Below are 16,779 nucleotides of genomic sequence, written 5' to 3' on the forward strand. Positions count from 1 at the left end.
GGCAGGGAAAATATAAGAAGAGCCTAGAGCATCTTGAGGTGACAGAAAGTAAGGAAATGCTCAAAAAGGACAGGAACATGTTAAAAGCAAGCAGGAGACAACCTGAAGGAGCTCCCAATGACCAAGGTTGGAACAGTTTGAGTAACAAAATAAATAATGATAACATTAGAGTATAACCCGTAGAATAAAATAAATATACGCATTCATACTCTTATAAGCAAACAAGCAAATGGGTGAGAAAGGACAGCTCTCCTGTAGAGAGAATTTCAGTTACTTATAATAATTAATAACAAGGGAATTGTATAGTAGTAATATTATTATTTAATGAGGGGAATATAAAATCACCATTAGACAAACACCATAGCAAAAGTTATTGCAGGCATGATTCACTAATGGAAATTAAAATTGGTGGGCAAAATTTGAAGTGAAACAGGGTATGTGCATAGCCTCAAAGTAGCTCCCTCAAGATATTTATTAACTACAAAATGAAAAATAGTAACTTTACAGTGGAGAAACCCAGCAGACACCACCTTAACCAAATGATCAAGGTTAACGTCACCAGGAAGAAGACATAGCGGCATCATATCCCCCTGACATAGTGCACTGAGGGCCCATCTCCTTTGTGCTAGTGCTGGCAAAAATGGATAACTTCAATCTGATCATGAGAAAACATCAGATAATCCCCAAATGGGGCACATTCTACACAATAACTGACTAGCAGTATTCAAAAGTGTCAAAATCATGAGATCAGGAAAGACTGGGGAACCATCACAGATTGGAAGAGACCAAGGAGACACAGCTAAACGCAATGTAGCATCCTGAAGGATGCTCAAGAGGCCAAAGGACAGTAGATAATTAGAGACAATTAGTAAAAATTTAATAAGGTCTGTAAATTATAGTAGTATTGTATCCATGTTAATTTTCTGATTTTCATAAATGTACTATGGGTAAAGTAAGATGTTAACATTTGGGAGATATAGGTGAAGGATTATGGGAATTCTTCCCCCACCCCCAGCTTTATTGAGATATAATTGACTTATAATATTGTGTAAGTTGAAGGTATATGATGTGATGATTTGATGCACTTTTATATCACAAAATGATTACCACGATAGGGTTAGTTAACACATCCATCACCTCTCATAATTACCTTTTTTTGTGTGTGTGCGTGGGACTTATAAGATCTACTCTCTTAGAACTTTCAAGTATATAATACAGTATTGATAACTATAGTCACTATGCTGTGCATCTTAGATCCCCAGAACTTATTCATTTTCTAACTGGAAATTTTTAGCTTTCAACTATCTCCCCACTTCCCCCAATGCCCAGCCCCTAGCAGCCACCATACTACTTTCTGTTTCTAAGAGTTTGGCTTTTTTAGATTCTAGATATAAGTGAGATCATATAGTATTTCTCTTTTTCTATCTGACTTATTTCACTTAGCACAATGACCTCAAGGTCCGTTCGTGTTATTGCAAATGGCAAGATTCCTTCTTTCTCATGGCTGAACAATATTCCATTGTATGTTTACACACACACACACACACCACATCTTCTTTATCCATTCATCCATCAAGAGACCCTTAAGTTGTTTTCCTATCTTGGCTATTGTGAATAATACTGCAATGAATGTGGGAGTGCAGATATCTCTTTGAGATCCTGATTTCATTTCCTTTGAATATATACCTAGAGGTGGAATTGCTGGATCATATGGTAGTTCTACTTATAATTTTTTGAGGCTGCACCAATTTGCATTCTCACCGACAGTGCACAAAGATTTTCTTTTCTCTATATCCTCTCCAAATCTTATCTCTTGTCTTTTTTATTTATTTATTTATTTATTTATTTATTTATTTATTTATTTATTTATGGCTGTGTTGGGTCTTCGTTTCTGTGCGAGGGCTTTCTCTAGTTGTGGCAAGCGGGGGCCACTCTTCATCGCAGTGCACGGGCCTCTCACTATCGCGGCCTCTCTTGTTGCGGAGCACAGGCTCCAGACGCGCAGGCTCAGTAATTGTGGCTCACGGGCCCAGTTGCTCCGCGGCATGTGGGATCTTCCCAGACCAGGGCTCGAACCCGTGTCCCCTGCATTGGCAGGCAGATTCTCCACCACTGCGCCACCAGGTAAGCCCATCTCTTGTCTTTTTGATGATAGCCATTCTAACAGGCGTGAGGTGATATCTCATTGTAGTTTTTTTTTTTTTTTATTGAAGTATAGTTGATTTACAATTTTGTGCCAATCTCTGCTGTACAGCAAAGTGACTCAGTTATACACATATAGACATTCTTTTTTAAAAAATATTCTTTTCCATTATGGTTTATCACAGGATATTGAATATAGTTCCCTGTGCTATACAGAAGGACCTTGTTTATCCATCCCGTACATAATAGTTTACATCTGCTAATTCCACACTCCCAGTCCTTCCCTCCCCTACCCCCTTCCACCTTGGCAACTGCAAGTCTGTTCTCTGTGTCTATAAGTCTGTTTCTGTTTTGTAGACAGATTCATTTGTCCCATATTTTAGATTCCACATATAAGTGCTATCATATGGTATTTGTCTTTCTCTTTCTGACTGACTTCACTTAGTATGATAATCTCTAGTTGCATCCATGTTGCTGCAAATGGCATTATTTCATTCTTTTTTATGGCTGAGTAGTATTCCATTGTATATATGTACCACATCTTCTTTATCAATTCATCTGTCAGTGGACATTTAGGTTGTTTCCATGTTTTGGCTATTGTGAATAGTGCTACTACGAACATAAGGGTGCATGTATCTTTTTGAATTATAGTCTTGTCCAAGTATATGCCCAGGAGTGGGATTGCTGGATCATATATGGTAATTCTATTTTTAGTTTTCTGAGGAGCCTCCACACTGTTTTCCATATCTCATTGTAGTTTTTTTGTTTGTTTGTTTTTTTAAAAATTATGAGTGAAGCTGACAAAGAGATTCCTTCTCTCATTTTTTATTTGGTTTCTTTTTAATTTTATTTATTTATTTATTTATGGCTGTGTTGGGTCTTTGTTTCTGTGTGAGGGCTTTCTCTAGTTGTGGCAAGTGGGGGCCACTCTTCATCACAGTGCACAGGCCTCTCATTATCGCGGCCTCTCTTGTTGCGGAGCACAGGCTCCAGACACGCAGGCTCAGTAATTGTGGCTCACGGGCCCAGTTGCTCCGCGGCATGTGGGATCTTCCCAGACCAGGGCTCGAACCCGTGTCCCCTGCATTGGCAGGCAGACTCTCAACCACTGCACCACCAGGGAAGCCCCTCATTGTAGTTCTGACTTGGATTTTTCTGATGAGTAGTAGTGTTGAGCACCTTTTTGTGTATCCGTTGGCCATTTTTGTATCTCCTTTGGACAAATGTCTATTCAGGTCCTCTGCCCATTTTAAATTCAAATTGTTTGCTTTTTGTTATTCAGTTGTATGAGTTTTCAATATATTTTGAATATTAACCCCTTATCTGATATATGGTTTACAGATATTTTCTCTCATTCTGCAGGTTGCCTTTTCTCTTTGTTGATAGTTTTACTGGTTAGAAGCTTTTCAGTTTGATGTAGTCCCATTTAGTGATTTTTGCCTTTGTTACTTGTGATTTTGTTGTCATATCCAAAAAAATCATTGCTAAGACCCATGTAAAGGAGATTTTTCCCTGTGTTTTGTTCTAGGAGTTTCACAGTTTCAGGTCTTACTTTTAAGTCTTTAATCCATTTTGAGTTAATTTTTGTGAGTGGTGTAGGGTAGAGGTTCAATTTCATTTTTCTGTGTGTGATTATCTAGTTTACCTAACACCATTTATTGAAGAGACTATCCTTCCCCTACTGAGTATCCTTGGCTCCCTTGTCAAATATTAGTTGTTGTGTATTTGAGAGTTTACTTCTGGGCTCACAGTTCTGTTCCATTGGCCTATGTGTTTGTTTTCATGCCACTGTTTTGATTAATATAGCTTTGTAAGATAGTATGAAATCAGGAAGTGTGGTGCCTCCAGTTTTGTTCTTCTTTCTCAGAATTGCTATTCAGGGTCTTTTAGTGGTTAGTGATTCCATACTAATTGTAGGATTGATTTCTCTATTTCTGTAAAAAATGCCATTGAAATTTTGATAGAGATTGCACTGAATCTTATATATGGCTTTGGGAAGTATGGACATTTTAATATTCTTCTGATCCATGAACAAGTGATAGCTTTCCATTTGTATATGTCTTCTTTAATTTCTTTCTTCAAAGTCTTATAGTTTTCAGGAAAAATGTCTTTCACCTCCTTGGTTAAAATTATTCCTAAGCATGATATTCTTTTTGATGCTATTATAAATGGGTTTCTTTATTTCTTTTTCAGATAGTTCATTGTTAGTGTATAGAAACACAACTGATTTCTGTATGTTGATTTTGTATCCTGAAACTTTACTGAATTAGATGATTAGTTCTCTTTTTTTTTTGGTATATTCTTTAGGATTTTCTATATATAAGTTCATGTCATCTATAAGCAGAGATAATTTTACTTCTTTCTTTCCAATATGGGTGCCTTTTATTTCTTTTTGTTGCCTAATTGCTCTCACTAGGACTTCCAGTACTATGTTGAATAGGAGTGGTGAGAGTGGACACCCTTGTCTTGTTCCTAATATTAGAGGAAAAGCTTTCAACTTTCTAACATTGAGTATGATGTTAGCTGTGGGCTTTTCACATAAGAACTTTATTGTGTTGAGGTATGTTCCTTCTATACTCAGTTTGTTGAGAGTTTTTATCATGAAATGATGTTGTATTTTGTCAAATGTTTCCAAATGAAGCAACTGACAAAGGATTAATCTCCAAAATTTACAAGCAGCTCATGCAGCTCAGTATCAAAAAAAAAACAAACAACCCAATCCAAAAATGTGCAGAAGACCTAAATAGACATTTCTCCAAAGAAGATATACAGATGGCCAACAAACACATGAAAGGTTGCTCAACATCACTAATCATTAGAGAAATGCAAATCAAAACTACAATGAGGTATCACTTCACACCAGTCAGAATGGCCATCATCAAAAAATCTACAAACAATAAATGGTGGAGAGGGTGTGAAGAGAAGGGAACCCTCTTGCACTGTTGGTGGGAATGTAAATTGATACAGCCACTATGGAGAACAGTATGGAGGTTCCTTAAAAAACTAAAAATAGAACTACCATACGACCCAGCAATCCCACTACTGTGCACATACCCTGAGAAAACCATAATTCAAAAAGAGTCATGTACCACAACGTTCATTGCAGCTCTATTTACAATAGCCAGGACATGGAAGCAACCTAAGTGTCCATTGACAGATGAATGGATAAAGAAGATGTGGCACATATATACAATGGAATATAACTCAGCCATAAAAAGAAATGAAATTGAGTTATTTGTAGTGAAGTGAATGGACCTAGAGTCTGTCATACAGAGTGAAGTAAGTCAGAAAGAGAAAAACAAATACCGTATACTACCACCTATATATGGAATCTAAAAAAAAAAAAAAAAAAAAAAAAAGGTTCTGAAGAACCTAGGGGCAGGACAGGAATAAAGACGTAGAGAATGGACTTGAGGGCATGGGGAGTGGGAAGGGTAAGCTGGGACGAAGTGAGAGAGTGTCATATACATATATACACTACCAAATGTAAAACAGATAGCTAGTGGGAAGCAGCCGCATAGCACAGGGAGATCAGCTTGGTGCTTTGTGACCACCTAGAGGGGTGGGATAGGGAGGGTGGGAGGGAGGCACAAGAGGGAGGAGATATGGGGATACATGTGTATGTATAGCTGATTCACTTTGTTATAGAGCAGAAACTAGCCCACTATTGTGAAGCAATTACACTCCAATAAAGATGTTAAAAAAAAAAAATCCAGTTTTTCACCATTAAGTATGGTGATGTTAGTTGTAGATTTTTATAGGTGTTCTTTATCAAGTTGAGGAAATTTTACTCTATTTCTAGTTTGCTGAGAGTTTTTAATTATGAATGGATGTTGGAGTTTATCAAATGCTTTTTTTTCCTGAATCAAGTGGCATGGTTATATGATTTTTTTCTTTAGCTTGCTGATGTGATAGGTTAGATTGATTTTTTTAAATTTTTATTTTATATTGGAGTATAGTTGATTAACAATATTGTGTTAGTTTCGAGTGTACATCAAAGTGATTCAGTTATGCATATACATATATCCATTTTTTTCAGATTCTTTTCCCATATAGGTTATTACAGAATATTGAGTAGAGTTCCCTGTGCTGTGCATTAGGTCCTTGTTGGTTATCTATTTTATGTATAGTAGTATGTATATGTTAGTCCCAAACTCCTAATTTATCCCTTCCCCCCTTCCCCTTTGGTAACCATAAGCTTCTTTTCAAAATCTGTGAGCCTGTTACTATCATGTAAATAAGTTCATTTGTATCATTTTTTAAGATTCTACATATAAGTAACGTCATATGATATTTGTCTTTCTCTGACTTACTTCACTCAGTATGATAATCTCTAGATCCATCCATGTTGCTGCAAATGGCATTATTTCATTCATTTTTTATGGCTGAGTAATACTGCATTGCATATATGTACCACATCTTCTTTATCCATTCCTCTGTTGATGGACATTTAGTTTGCTTCCATGTCTTGGCTATTGTAAATAGTGCTGCAGTGAACATTGGGGTGCATGTATCTTTATTATGGTTTTCTCTCAATATATGCGCAGGAATGGGATTGCTGGATGATATGGTAGTTCTATTTTTAGTTTTTTAAGGAATGTCCATACTGTTCTCCATAGTGGCTGTACCAATCTACATTCCCCCCAACAATGTAGGAGGTTCCCTTTTTCTCCACGCTCTCTCCAGCATTTATTGTTTGTAGACTGTTTGATGATAGATTGATTTTTGAATGTTGAACAAGTCTTGCATACCTAGAATAACTGTCACTTAGTCATGATGTATAATTCTCTTAATACTGTGCTGAATTTGATTTGCTCATATTTTGTTGAATTTTTGTATCTAAATTCATGAGAATTATTAGTCTATCATTTTCCTTTCTTGTAATGTCTTTATCTGGTTTTGGTATTAGGGTATGCTGGCCTCATAGAATGAGTTAGGAAGTACAGTGGACCCTGTACTTGACCCTTGAACAATATGATGGTTGGGGTGCTGACTCTCTACGCAGAGGAAAATCCACATATAACTGGGCCCTCTGTATCCACAGTTCTGCATCCATGGCTTCAACCAACTGAAGATTGTGTAGTACTGTAGTACATATTTAGTGAAAGAAATCCATGTATAAAATGGATCTTCACAAGCTAAACTCATGTTGTTCAAGGGTCAACTATATTCTCTCTGCTTCTGTTTTCCGGATCCCAGTTTCAAAAATTATTGTTATCATTGGTAGAGTCAACATTTATTTAGATTTACAACATTTTTTTAACCAATGTGTTTTCTGTTTCATCTGGCATTCTATTTCTTCATTGTTTTTACATATTTCTCTTAGCAAGATTCTGTAGGAAATATAATGTCGTAGTCCTTGTATGTCTGAAAATGTCTTTATTACACCTTTGCTCTTGAATAATAGCTTATTTGGGTATAGAATTCTCATTTACAAAATTTACTCTAATTTTCCCTCAGCCCATTAATGATTATTATTCATTATCCTTTGGTATCTATTCTTGCTGAGGTAAAGTCTGTTGTCAGTCTGAGTAGTCTTTTCTTTCTGATACCTTTTAATATTTTCTCTTTAGCGTTGATGTTCTCAATTAATGGGACGTTTTAAACCTGAGGACTCATGTCTTTCTTCAATTCTGGGATGTTCTCAGGCATTTAAATCTTTCATCACCCTTATGTTCTCTGTTCTCCATTTCCGGAACTCTTATTCTTTACAATTGGAAGTCTCAACTTATTTTCCATCTTTATTTCTTTAGACTGAGTTTTGGGTACTTGCCTCAGTTATATTTTATCATTTATTAACTGTAAGTTTGGCTATATCCAAACTTCTGAGTATACCTTCTATTTAAATGATTGTTTTAAATTTTTCAGTATTTCCAGTTAGTTCTCTTCAGTATCTGCCTCTTCTCATTTCATAGCTTCCTCTTCTTGATTTATGAATACCATCCTTTATTTTCTCTCAGAGGATTTTAATAATATATATTGTTATGTATGTGTATTTTAATTCTTTCAAGGTGTTCTCATTTTTGCTAGCATGAGTTATTGTATTTGTTCACTGTTTTTCATGGCACTAGATGGGCTCATGCATTTTGTCATTTTATCTGAGAGCTCTTTGTGCAAGGAGTTTTCTTATTCACTGTTGGATAGTTTCCTGGTTGCAGATTCTGTCTTTAAATTTGATCTTAGGTTACTGGTCTTCTGTTCCTGCTCTGGGCGGAGACTAAATTCTGGATATTGGGTGTGAGTCAGTTTCTGGTCATGTAAGTGCCCCTATACCCTTGCTCTGCTGTGGGCAAGGGGTAGATTTCTGTTTACAAATCTAAGCAAGCTATTTTAGTCTGTATTCTTGAGCAGAGAGCATGGTGTCCAGCCCTGACTTCACACCCAGGGTTCTCAGTTCAGTCTGCCACTGCCCTGAGTAAGGTGAGTATGGCACTGAAGCCTTGGTTCTTAGCACATACCTGACCTTAGCTCCCCATGAGTTCCCAGTAGCAGCCCGTATAGCTACAGGTTTCCATTTCATTTGGGGTTTTGTCTTTCATTTATTTCTGTGTTTGTAGTAGAAGGGAATGTTTCAGTCTGTGCTCACCCAGCCACCTTGACCTGGAAGGTCTGAGTTAGTTTTATAATGGAAAAGAAAATGCATTCTAAAATAAACATTATGTATAAGAGGGCTAGCTCTATAGACATATGGTGTATCACAGAGATTAAGCACACAGCCTCTGGAGTCGATCAGACCTGGTTTGGGAATCCTAGCCCTGCCACTTGCTAGCTGTGCAATCTTGAACAAATTATATAATCTGTGCATTCTACTTTCCTCCTTGCACAATGGGTATAACACTATTGTCTGGGTTATTGTCAGGACTGAATGAAATAATGAATATAAAGCCCCAGGACAGTGCCTGGCACATAGAAGCTCCTCCCCCTCCACTTCCCAGGTCTTTACCTGTTGAAACAGACATCAGAATCGGGCAGAGTAGATGGAACTGGCATTTTTATTACTGGTGGAGTCGTTGGAAATATATTAGGTAATAGATATCTTTCCTCATGCCGTCATTAACCCCATTTCAACAAATTGTGTTGTAATATCCAGGTCTATGTAGAGTTTATTATGTATCTTAATACTGCTTTGTTGATGCCTCTCCAATAGTCAACTGAATAGCAAAAATTTCAAAATATGTTGGTAACTTTTGGAGATTTCATAAGATGCGTTTGTTGTTTGTTTCCAGTGTGGATTTTTTTCTTTTGGTTCTGGGTGCTTTGAATGGCAGGGACCAGGTATAAGACTGGAGGAGAGCATGACTAGGTGGGCCTTGAACAAGATGCTAAATGTTATAAGTGATTCTGCGATTCCTTTTCTTAGCATGAGCTAAGTAGCTTGTAGTATTTTATAAAGTAAGACTCAGTTTTTCTACATTTCTCAGGTGCTTTCACTAGCTTACAAGGTCTTAAACATGCACTGATGCTCATGTTTTTACATTTCCATCAGCCAGATACAAATAATCAGAAAACTATTTTTTATCTCCTCTCTTCCTTTTTTCATATATGTGTACACACACACAATCAAAACCACAAACTCAATGTTTTTATGTTTTTTTCCTCCTGCAATCTGGACCCAGGACTCTTTATTCCTTTATTTATTTTATTTATGGCTGCGTTGGGTCTTCACTGCTGTGCGCGGGCTTTCTCTCATTGCAGTGGCTTGTCTTGTTGCAGAGCACAGGCTCTAGGCACACGGACTTCAGTAGTTGTGGCTCGTGGGCTCTAGAGCGCAGGCTCAGTAGTTGTGGCAAACGGGCTTAGTTGCTCCACGGTATGTGGGATCTTCCCGGACCAGGGCTTGAACCCGTGTCCCCTGCATTGGCAGGCGGATTCTTAACCACCGAGCCACCAGGGAAGCCCCTCTTTATTCCTTTTCTAAAAATTGTGATAAAACCTACAAAACATCAAATTTACCATGTACACTATTTTTAAGTGTACAGTTCAGTGGCATCAAGTACATTTACATTGTTGTACAACTATCGCCACCATCCATCTGCAAAAATTTTCCACCAGAACACAATGTTTTGAAAACTATCGGTTTTATTAAGTACCTTTCCTTAAAATTTTAACAGCTGAAGAAAGAAATGTAGACTCGGCAACATTGGCACTCTCGCTACTATATTTCAGAAGCAATAAAATATCCTTTTTTGAAAAATCTCTTCCCATTCCTTGCAAGTCCATAGTAATGTTGCTTTTGGAAAGCAAAATTTAAAACAGAAAACAAGTGCTTTGTCCCCTGCTGGTATGTAACAACCGAAGTTTATAACAAGGTAACTATTTTATAGCCCTCCAAGCTAGTTAAAACTACATCCTTCCTGTTGTGTTCTATCTTTTGGACAGGTATGTAATTAACATAGATGGTGTGTGATCCTATAAGCTCCCTTCCCGGAGAATGTTCTGGCCAAATTCAGTTTGTTACATTATACTGTTCTTTTATATGTCCCTTAGTGTCACACTTAGCAGTCTACAAAATATCAAATGTAGGTCACTTTCCTTCCTAAAATGTTTTCAACCTTTGTTATATCCATTAAGGAAGTTATAATTCTAAGGTGTCTGAATTTTAGTGCTGACTGGATAGATCTTTTCCTGGTATTAAGTGTGAGTATGAAAGCAATGAAACAATTTGCGAGAGTCATCTTTCACTTCTATATTTTCTAAGAATTTTGTAATCCTAGGAAAATATCCAGGACATCTTATTAGATGTCCTGAGCTCCATCCTTCTTCTCAGGGCTTAAGAATGTTCTAGACTATTTTACAGTGGGAATGGAGCACCCAGGATCAAGAGAAGGGGAGTGTGTAAAATCTCTGCCCTGAGTGGGCATCCCCTTCCTGGGTGGTCACCAGGCAAAGGGTGACTGTGGAGGAAGGGAAGCTTCACCCTCACCTGGAGGGGCAGCTGGCGAGTGATGGAGGCTGCCTGGCTCCTTGGTTCTCCCTCAAGTCGCCCGTGGTGGCCCTTCTATCCATTTTTTTCTTATTTCTGTTTGAATGGTTTCTTCATCCCACTCCCTCTTAGTCTCCCCTCCCCTCTAGTCTAGAATAATATTTTCTAGTTTCCCAGAGCAAATCCCACACATAAGCCCCACATTTCCGCAACTTTTGGTCTAGACCCAGAGACTTCCCAGTCCAGAGACCTTTGAAAACTCCCACTCTGAGATTCCTTTCTTTTCTGCCTTCCACCCTGTCACATCTCACCCTGAAGGCAACGGGCAAACAGGGGCTTGGAAAGGAGAGGTAGAGCTACAAAGAGCAAAAAGGGGGGAGGGGTTAAAATGTCAAAAACATTGTCCCACTGTGATGTAAAGTAGATTTTCACCGATAGAAATAAGATACAGTGAGGTTCTCTGCTTGGAAAATTGATCTGTAAAACAGTGGTCCATCTCCAACCTCTTTAAAAAAAAAAAAAAAAAGCAATGGAGAATTTGCTATTGAGAAACTTAAGGTCCTATGAGGAAAATAGTATTAGAGCCAGTATTACAATCCTGTCTGCACACTGGAATCACCTGGGAGATTTTTTCTTAATGCCACAAATAGGGTGCCTCGACCCACCCCTGGAGACTTCAGTTTAATTGGCCTGGGGTAGAGCTCCATGCAAAGCTCTCTTTTAAATTTCCCCAGGCATTCAGTGTAGGAGAGAAACCCTCAGGATATAAGCAGGGCTGCCACAGTGCCTGGGCCCACGATAATTTCAGGGCGCCACAAAAATGTTTAATTTATTTTAAAATTAGAAGAAAAAATGAACTTTAAGGTGGAAGAAAACATGTTACTATATAATATCAAAATATTTTTCTTTATACCAATGCCTTCATAAAATACAATTTTATATATCTACAGTTTATATATATAATTATATATACAATTTATATATATAATATATAATTTTATTTAATATATATAATTTTATATATACAATTATATATACAATTCATATATAATTATATGTATACAATTATACACACACACGCACACACACAAAAGTGCCCAAAGTCATAATGCAGCCATGTATTAAAAGGACCAGCATAAGGGTACATCTTTGAATATCCCTAAATATAGCTGTTCAGTTCACATTAAGTTAGCACATTGAAATATGTCAGTGATGTCTGCACTTTGTGTTGGCAATAATGATGCCTAAATTTCCCTTTGTCATGCCCTGTCCCCTACAGATGGTTCAGGGGATCTCCATCCTGTTTCAACCAGCTACCTGTAAATTTTCCTGTGTTGCCAATGACAGCCTAAAAGGCATCCTTCAGTGTCTTGTCTTCCTTCCAAACATCCAGTACCTTTCTGATGTTTGATTCAGAGCCACTGACCAGGTCCCTAAGGTCAGAATAGACTGGAGAGCTCACAGAAAAAAAGAAACGTTGGCCCTGAGCCAGAGGCCCTGGGAGACTCTGGCCCCCACCAACGTGGGGCTCTCTGCCTGGGCTATGCTGGCCTCTCATGCCCCAGCTCAGCTGCTGCCTGGCCCCTCCTGTGGGCAGCTTCCTAAGGCTGAGTGACACATACCTTGCTGCCCCCTTGCCCTCTTTCCAAACCCATATCCATATTTTAAAAGTCATCCTCCTCATGTTGGCACAAACTCTGGAATTCTCATAGTGAGGGAAAGGCCTATGGATATCAATCTCTGTGTCCTTGAATTTCATGGAAGGGATTGGGGCACAGAGGAGACAGATCAGTGCTGGGCTTAACTGGCACAGGGTGGGGCTCAGAGGAGGCCAATGCCTATAAGAGCTGCGTGTAAAACTGAAGGAGGGAGGGGGAGAGGGAGGGGGGAGAGGGAGGGGGAGAGGAAGGGGGAGAGGGAGGGGGGAGAGGGAGGGGGAGAGGAAAGGGGAGAGGGAGGGGGAGAGGAGGGGGAGAGGGAGGAGGGAGAGGAGGGGGAGAGGAGGGGGAGAGGGAGGGGGAGAGGAAGGGGAGGGGGGGAGAGGAAGGGGAGAGGGAGGGGGGAGAGGGAGGGGGGAGAGGGAGGGGAGAGGGAGGGGGGAGAGGAAGGGGAGAGGGAGGGGGGAGAGGGAGGGGGGAGAGGAAGGGGGAGAGGAAGGGGGAGAGGAAGGGGGAGAGGAAGGGGGAGAGGAAGGGGGAGAGGGAGGGGGGAGAGGAAGGGGAGAGGGAGGGGGGAGAGGGAGGGAGAGAGGCTCAGAGAAAACTACCCGTCAGAACTTGTTGTGGCTGCTCTAGGTGCTGAAGTTTCCCTGGCTTCCAGCAGGGAACTCGTTTTCAGAAACCCTGGTCTGAAACGAGAGGAGGATGGCTTGGGATGAATCATCCCTTAGAGGCCTTCCAGTCTGAAGTCTGTGACTCTCCAGCAAAGCTCCAGTCCTGACAGACCCAGGAGCCGTGGAAGCTGCTCCTCCACTTAGTAATTAAGAATTCGATCTTGGGCAAGTTGTGTGGCTTTTCTGAGCCTCAACTCCCTCATCTTTAAAATGGGGATGAGAACATCTACCGGGTTGTTCTGACATTTAAATATTAAATGTGAAATTCCTCAAGTTGCTCAAGAAATCCAAGTTCCTGCTATAATCACGGTCACCTTGATCACAGGACTGTGGGCAAAGGGAATCACCAGTCTGTGGCCCTCAACCTGCTTGTGAGTTAACCGGCTCATAAGCCCTAAGGTAACTCCTTACACTTCAGTTCTAGGAAAATAAATCATATCTACTTCTGCAAGATAAACTAAATTCTAGTTTTCATTATTTCAAGGCCGAGCCACTAAATAGTCACGGCTGGCTATTTTTGCTTTAGACATATCCAAGAAAAATGTGTTCTGGAAGGAGAAATTCCTTGTTAGAAGGTGTTGGCCATCAGAAATGAACAAAGATACTTAGCCTTGGCACAGGGGAGGTTTGTTTGCCGTTGAGGTTGAAGGGGCTTGAGCTGCATCTTGACAGTAGCAGCCTCAAAAGCAATTCCTCTAATAAACTGATCTCCACTCCTCTTCTTTCCTTGCCCCCAGTGGCTCTCCTTATTTTTGTTATCAGGAAAATATCTGCCTGGAAGGTGGGGGTCAGTTGCTGATTAAATGCTTTTTAGACAGTTAACAAATATGTACCGAGTGCATACTTTGTATGGCTCCTCGTGTGAGGGTCTAGAAGTAGATTTGTGGCGTTCGGTACCACCCTCTCCTTCATGAACTGCTCATCCTTTGGCTTCTATCAAAGACTTCCCTGGTTCTTCCTGACAGCTCTCCGGGACCCTTATCCTTCTCCCTTGGCTGGTACCCGCTGCTTCCTCAGCCCTAAGTGAGGGAACTTCACTCTCTTCTCCTGGCACCTGGTCCGGTCCTTACTCTCCTTTACCCTCTACTTCCCAGCCCCACCTCCTGCTGCCTGTGGGGCATTTCCACTGGAAAGTGCCATCATTACCTCACAGTCCATGGAAACTTCATCATCTCTCATAAAAAAATCATGCCTATTTAAGGTGCTCCAAGTCACCAGCCTTGAAACCTCAGTTTTGTCTTTGCTTTTTCCACTCCTCCACTGCACACATCTGCTCCCCAACTCCTAGGGGTCTTTTTTGGAAATTTTTTTCTTCCCATTCCCTCCCTGCTGCAATCCCCTCTCATCACTTTGCTGGTTCCTGGGCTGCCGGTTTCTGCCATCCCAGGTTTCCAGGGTCATTTAAGTGCCCTCTGTAGGATGCAAGTTCCATTCCAACCATTTTGAGGTATCCAAGTGCTGTTTGGTTAACTTGAGCCCCCTCACTTTGATATTGGATGCCTTTTCCACCATCTGGCCCCATCCCCCATTCTAGTATGATCCCCTACAGGCAGCCTCCATTCAGGAAAAGCCGGACCACGCTCTGAACAGTGTTCACCCACCCCGTCCACCTTGGGTGTCTTCCTGGACTCACCTGCACCTGGATCCATTATTTCTAGGATAGCTCAACTCCATTTCCTCCAAAAAGTCTCCTTTGACCATTGCTGCCTCCTTTGGATAAGTAGAATCCAAATCTCCCCACCACCCCCATCACTATTACTTTAAATGTTTGTTTGTTTGTTTATTTAGGTATAATTGACATTTGGCATTATATTAGTTTCTGGTGTACAACATAATAATTCGATATTTGTATATACTGCAAAATGATCACCACAACAAGTCTAGTTAACATCCAGTTACAAAGATTTTTTTCCCTTGTGCTGGAAACTTTTAGAATCTAATCTCTTAGCAGCTTTCAAATATGTAATTCAGTATTATCAACTATATTTACCATGCTGTACATTACATCCATATGACTTATTTTATGACTGAAAGTTTTTACTTTTTACTCCCTTCACCCCCTTCACCCATTTCAACCCCCTCAGTTCCTCCCACCTGGTAACCACCAATCTGTTCTCTGTATCTATGAGCTTGTTCTTTTTTGTTTGTTTGTTTTTTTATTTTTGTAGATTCCACATATAAGAGAGATCATATGGTATTTGTCTTTCTCTAACTTGTTTCACCTAGCACAATACCCTCGAAGTTCATCCATATTGTCGCAAATGTCAGGATTTCCTTCTTTTTTTATGGCCGAATAATATTCCATTGTATGTTTATACTATATCTTCTTTAGCCATTTGTCCATCAAGGGACACTTAGGTTGCTTCCATAGTTTGGCTATTGTAAATAGTGCTGCAATGACATTGGGGGTGCATATATCTTTTCAAGTTAGAGTTTTCATTTTCTTTGGATAAATACCCAGAAGTGGAATTGCTGGATCATACGGTAGTTCTATTTTTAATTTAGGGGGAACCTCCACACTGTTTTCCATAGTGGCTGAAACCAATTTACATTCCCACATCTTCACCAACACTTGTTATCTCTTGTCCTTTTGATAAAAGCCATTCTGAACAGGTGTGAGGTGATAGCTCATTGTGGTTTTGATTTGCATTTCCCTGATGATTGTTGAGCACCTTTCCTCATACCTGTTGACCATCTGTACGTTTTCTTTGGAAAAATGTCTATTCAGATCCTCTGCCCACTTTAAAATCAGATTGTATTTTTGCTATTAAGTTGTATGAGTTCTTTATATATTTTGGATATTAATCCCTTATCAGATATGATTTGCCAATGTTTTCTTGCATTCACTATTACTTTTTAAGTCTTTCTATATTGTTATTTTAAATTATTGAATTTTCAAGTGTCTATTTCATTCCATACGTCAACAAACATTTACTTATTAGCACAGGTTGTGTGATAGTCCATGTCTGTTTTCTTAGGTAATCTTCACAACCTGGTGGGGTGGGTATCCTCCCTTTTCACAAGTAAGAAAACGTTTTTTGCTCAAACTCCTGCAGCTGGTCAGCGGCATTCTGCAGTTTCCCCTGGAACGGTCCTCAACTAGATACCAGAAATCTGACTTCTAATCCCAGCCCTACTACCATCAGCTGTGTGACCTTAGGCATCTCACTTCCCTGCCTCCCTAACAGGGACGGACATTTATTATTGGCGTCCCCTCCACCAGTATTTCTAGACTTCGTAGGTGCTCAATAAACCCTTGCAGATTCGATTGTGGTAGGAGAAAAGTTATACCTTAAAGTTTCTGACCAGGTGGGGAGAAAAAGGTTGCCTGTAAGGGTAGGGAGAAAACTGGGCCAAGGGGTCGTGGGGAAGGGACAGAAGG

This window comes from Balaenoptera borealis (assembly GCF_965194805.1).
Source record: "Balaenoptera borealis genome assembly, chromosome: 3".
Classification (NCBI taxonomy): Eukaryota; Metazoa; Chordata; class Mammalia; order Artiodactyla; family Balaenopteridae; genus Balaenoptera; species Balaenoptera borealis.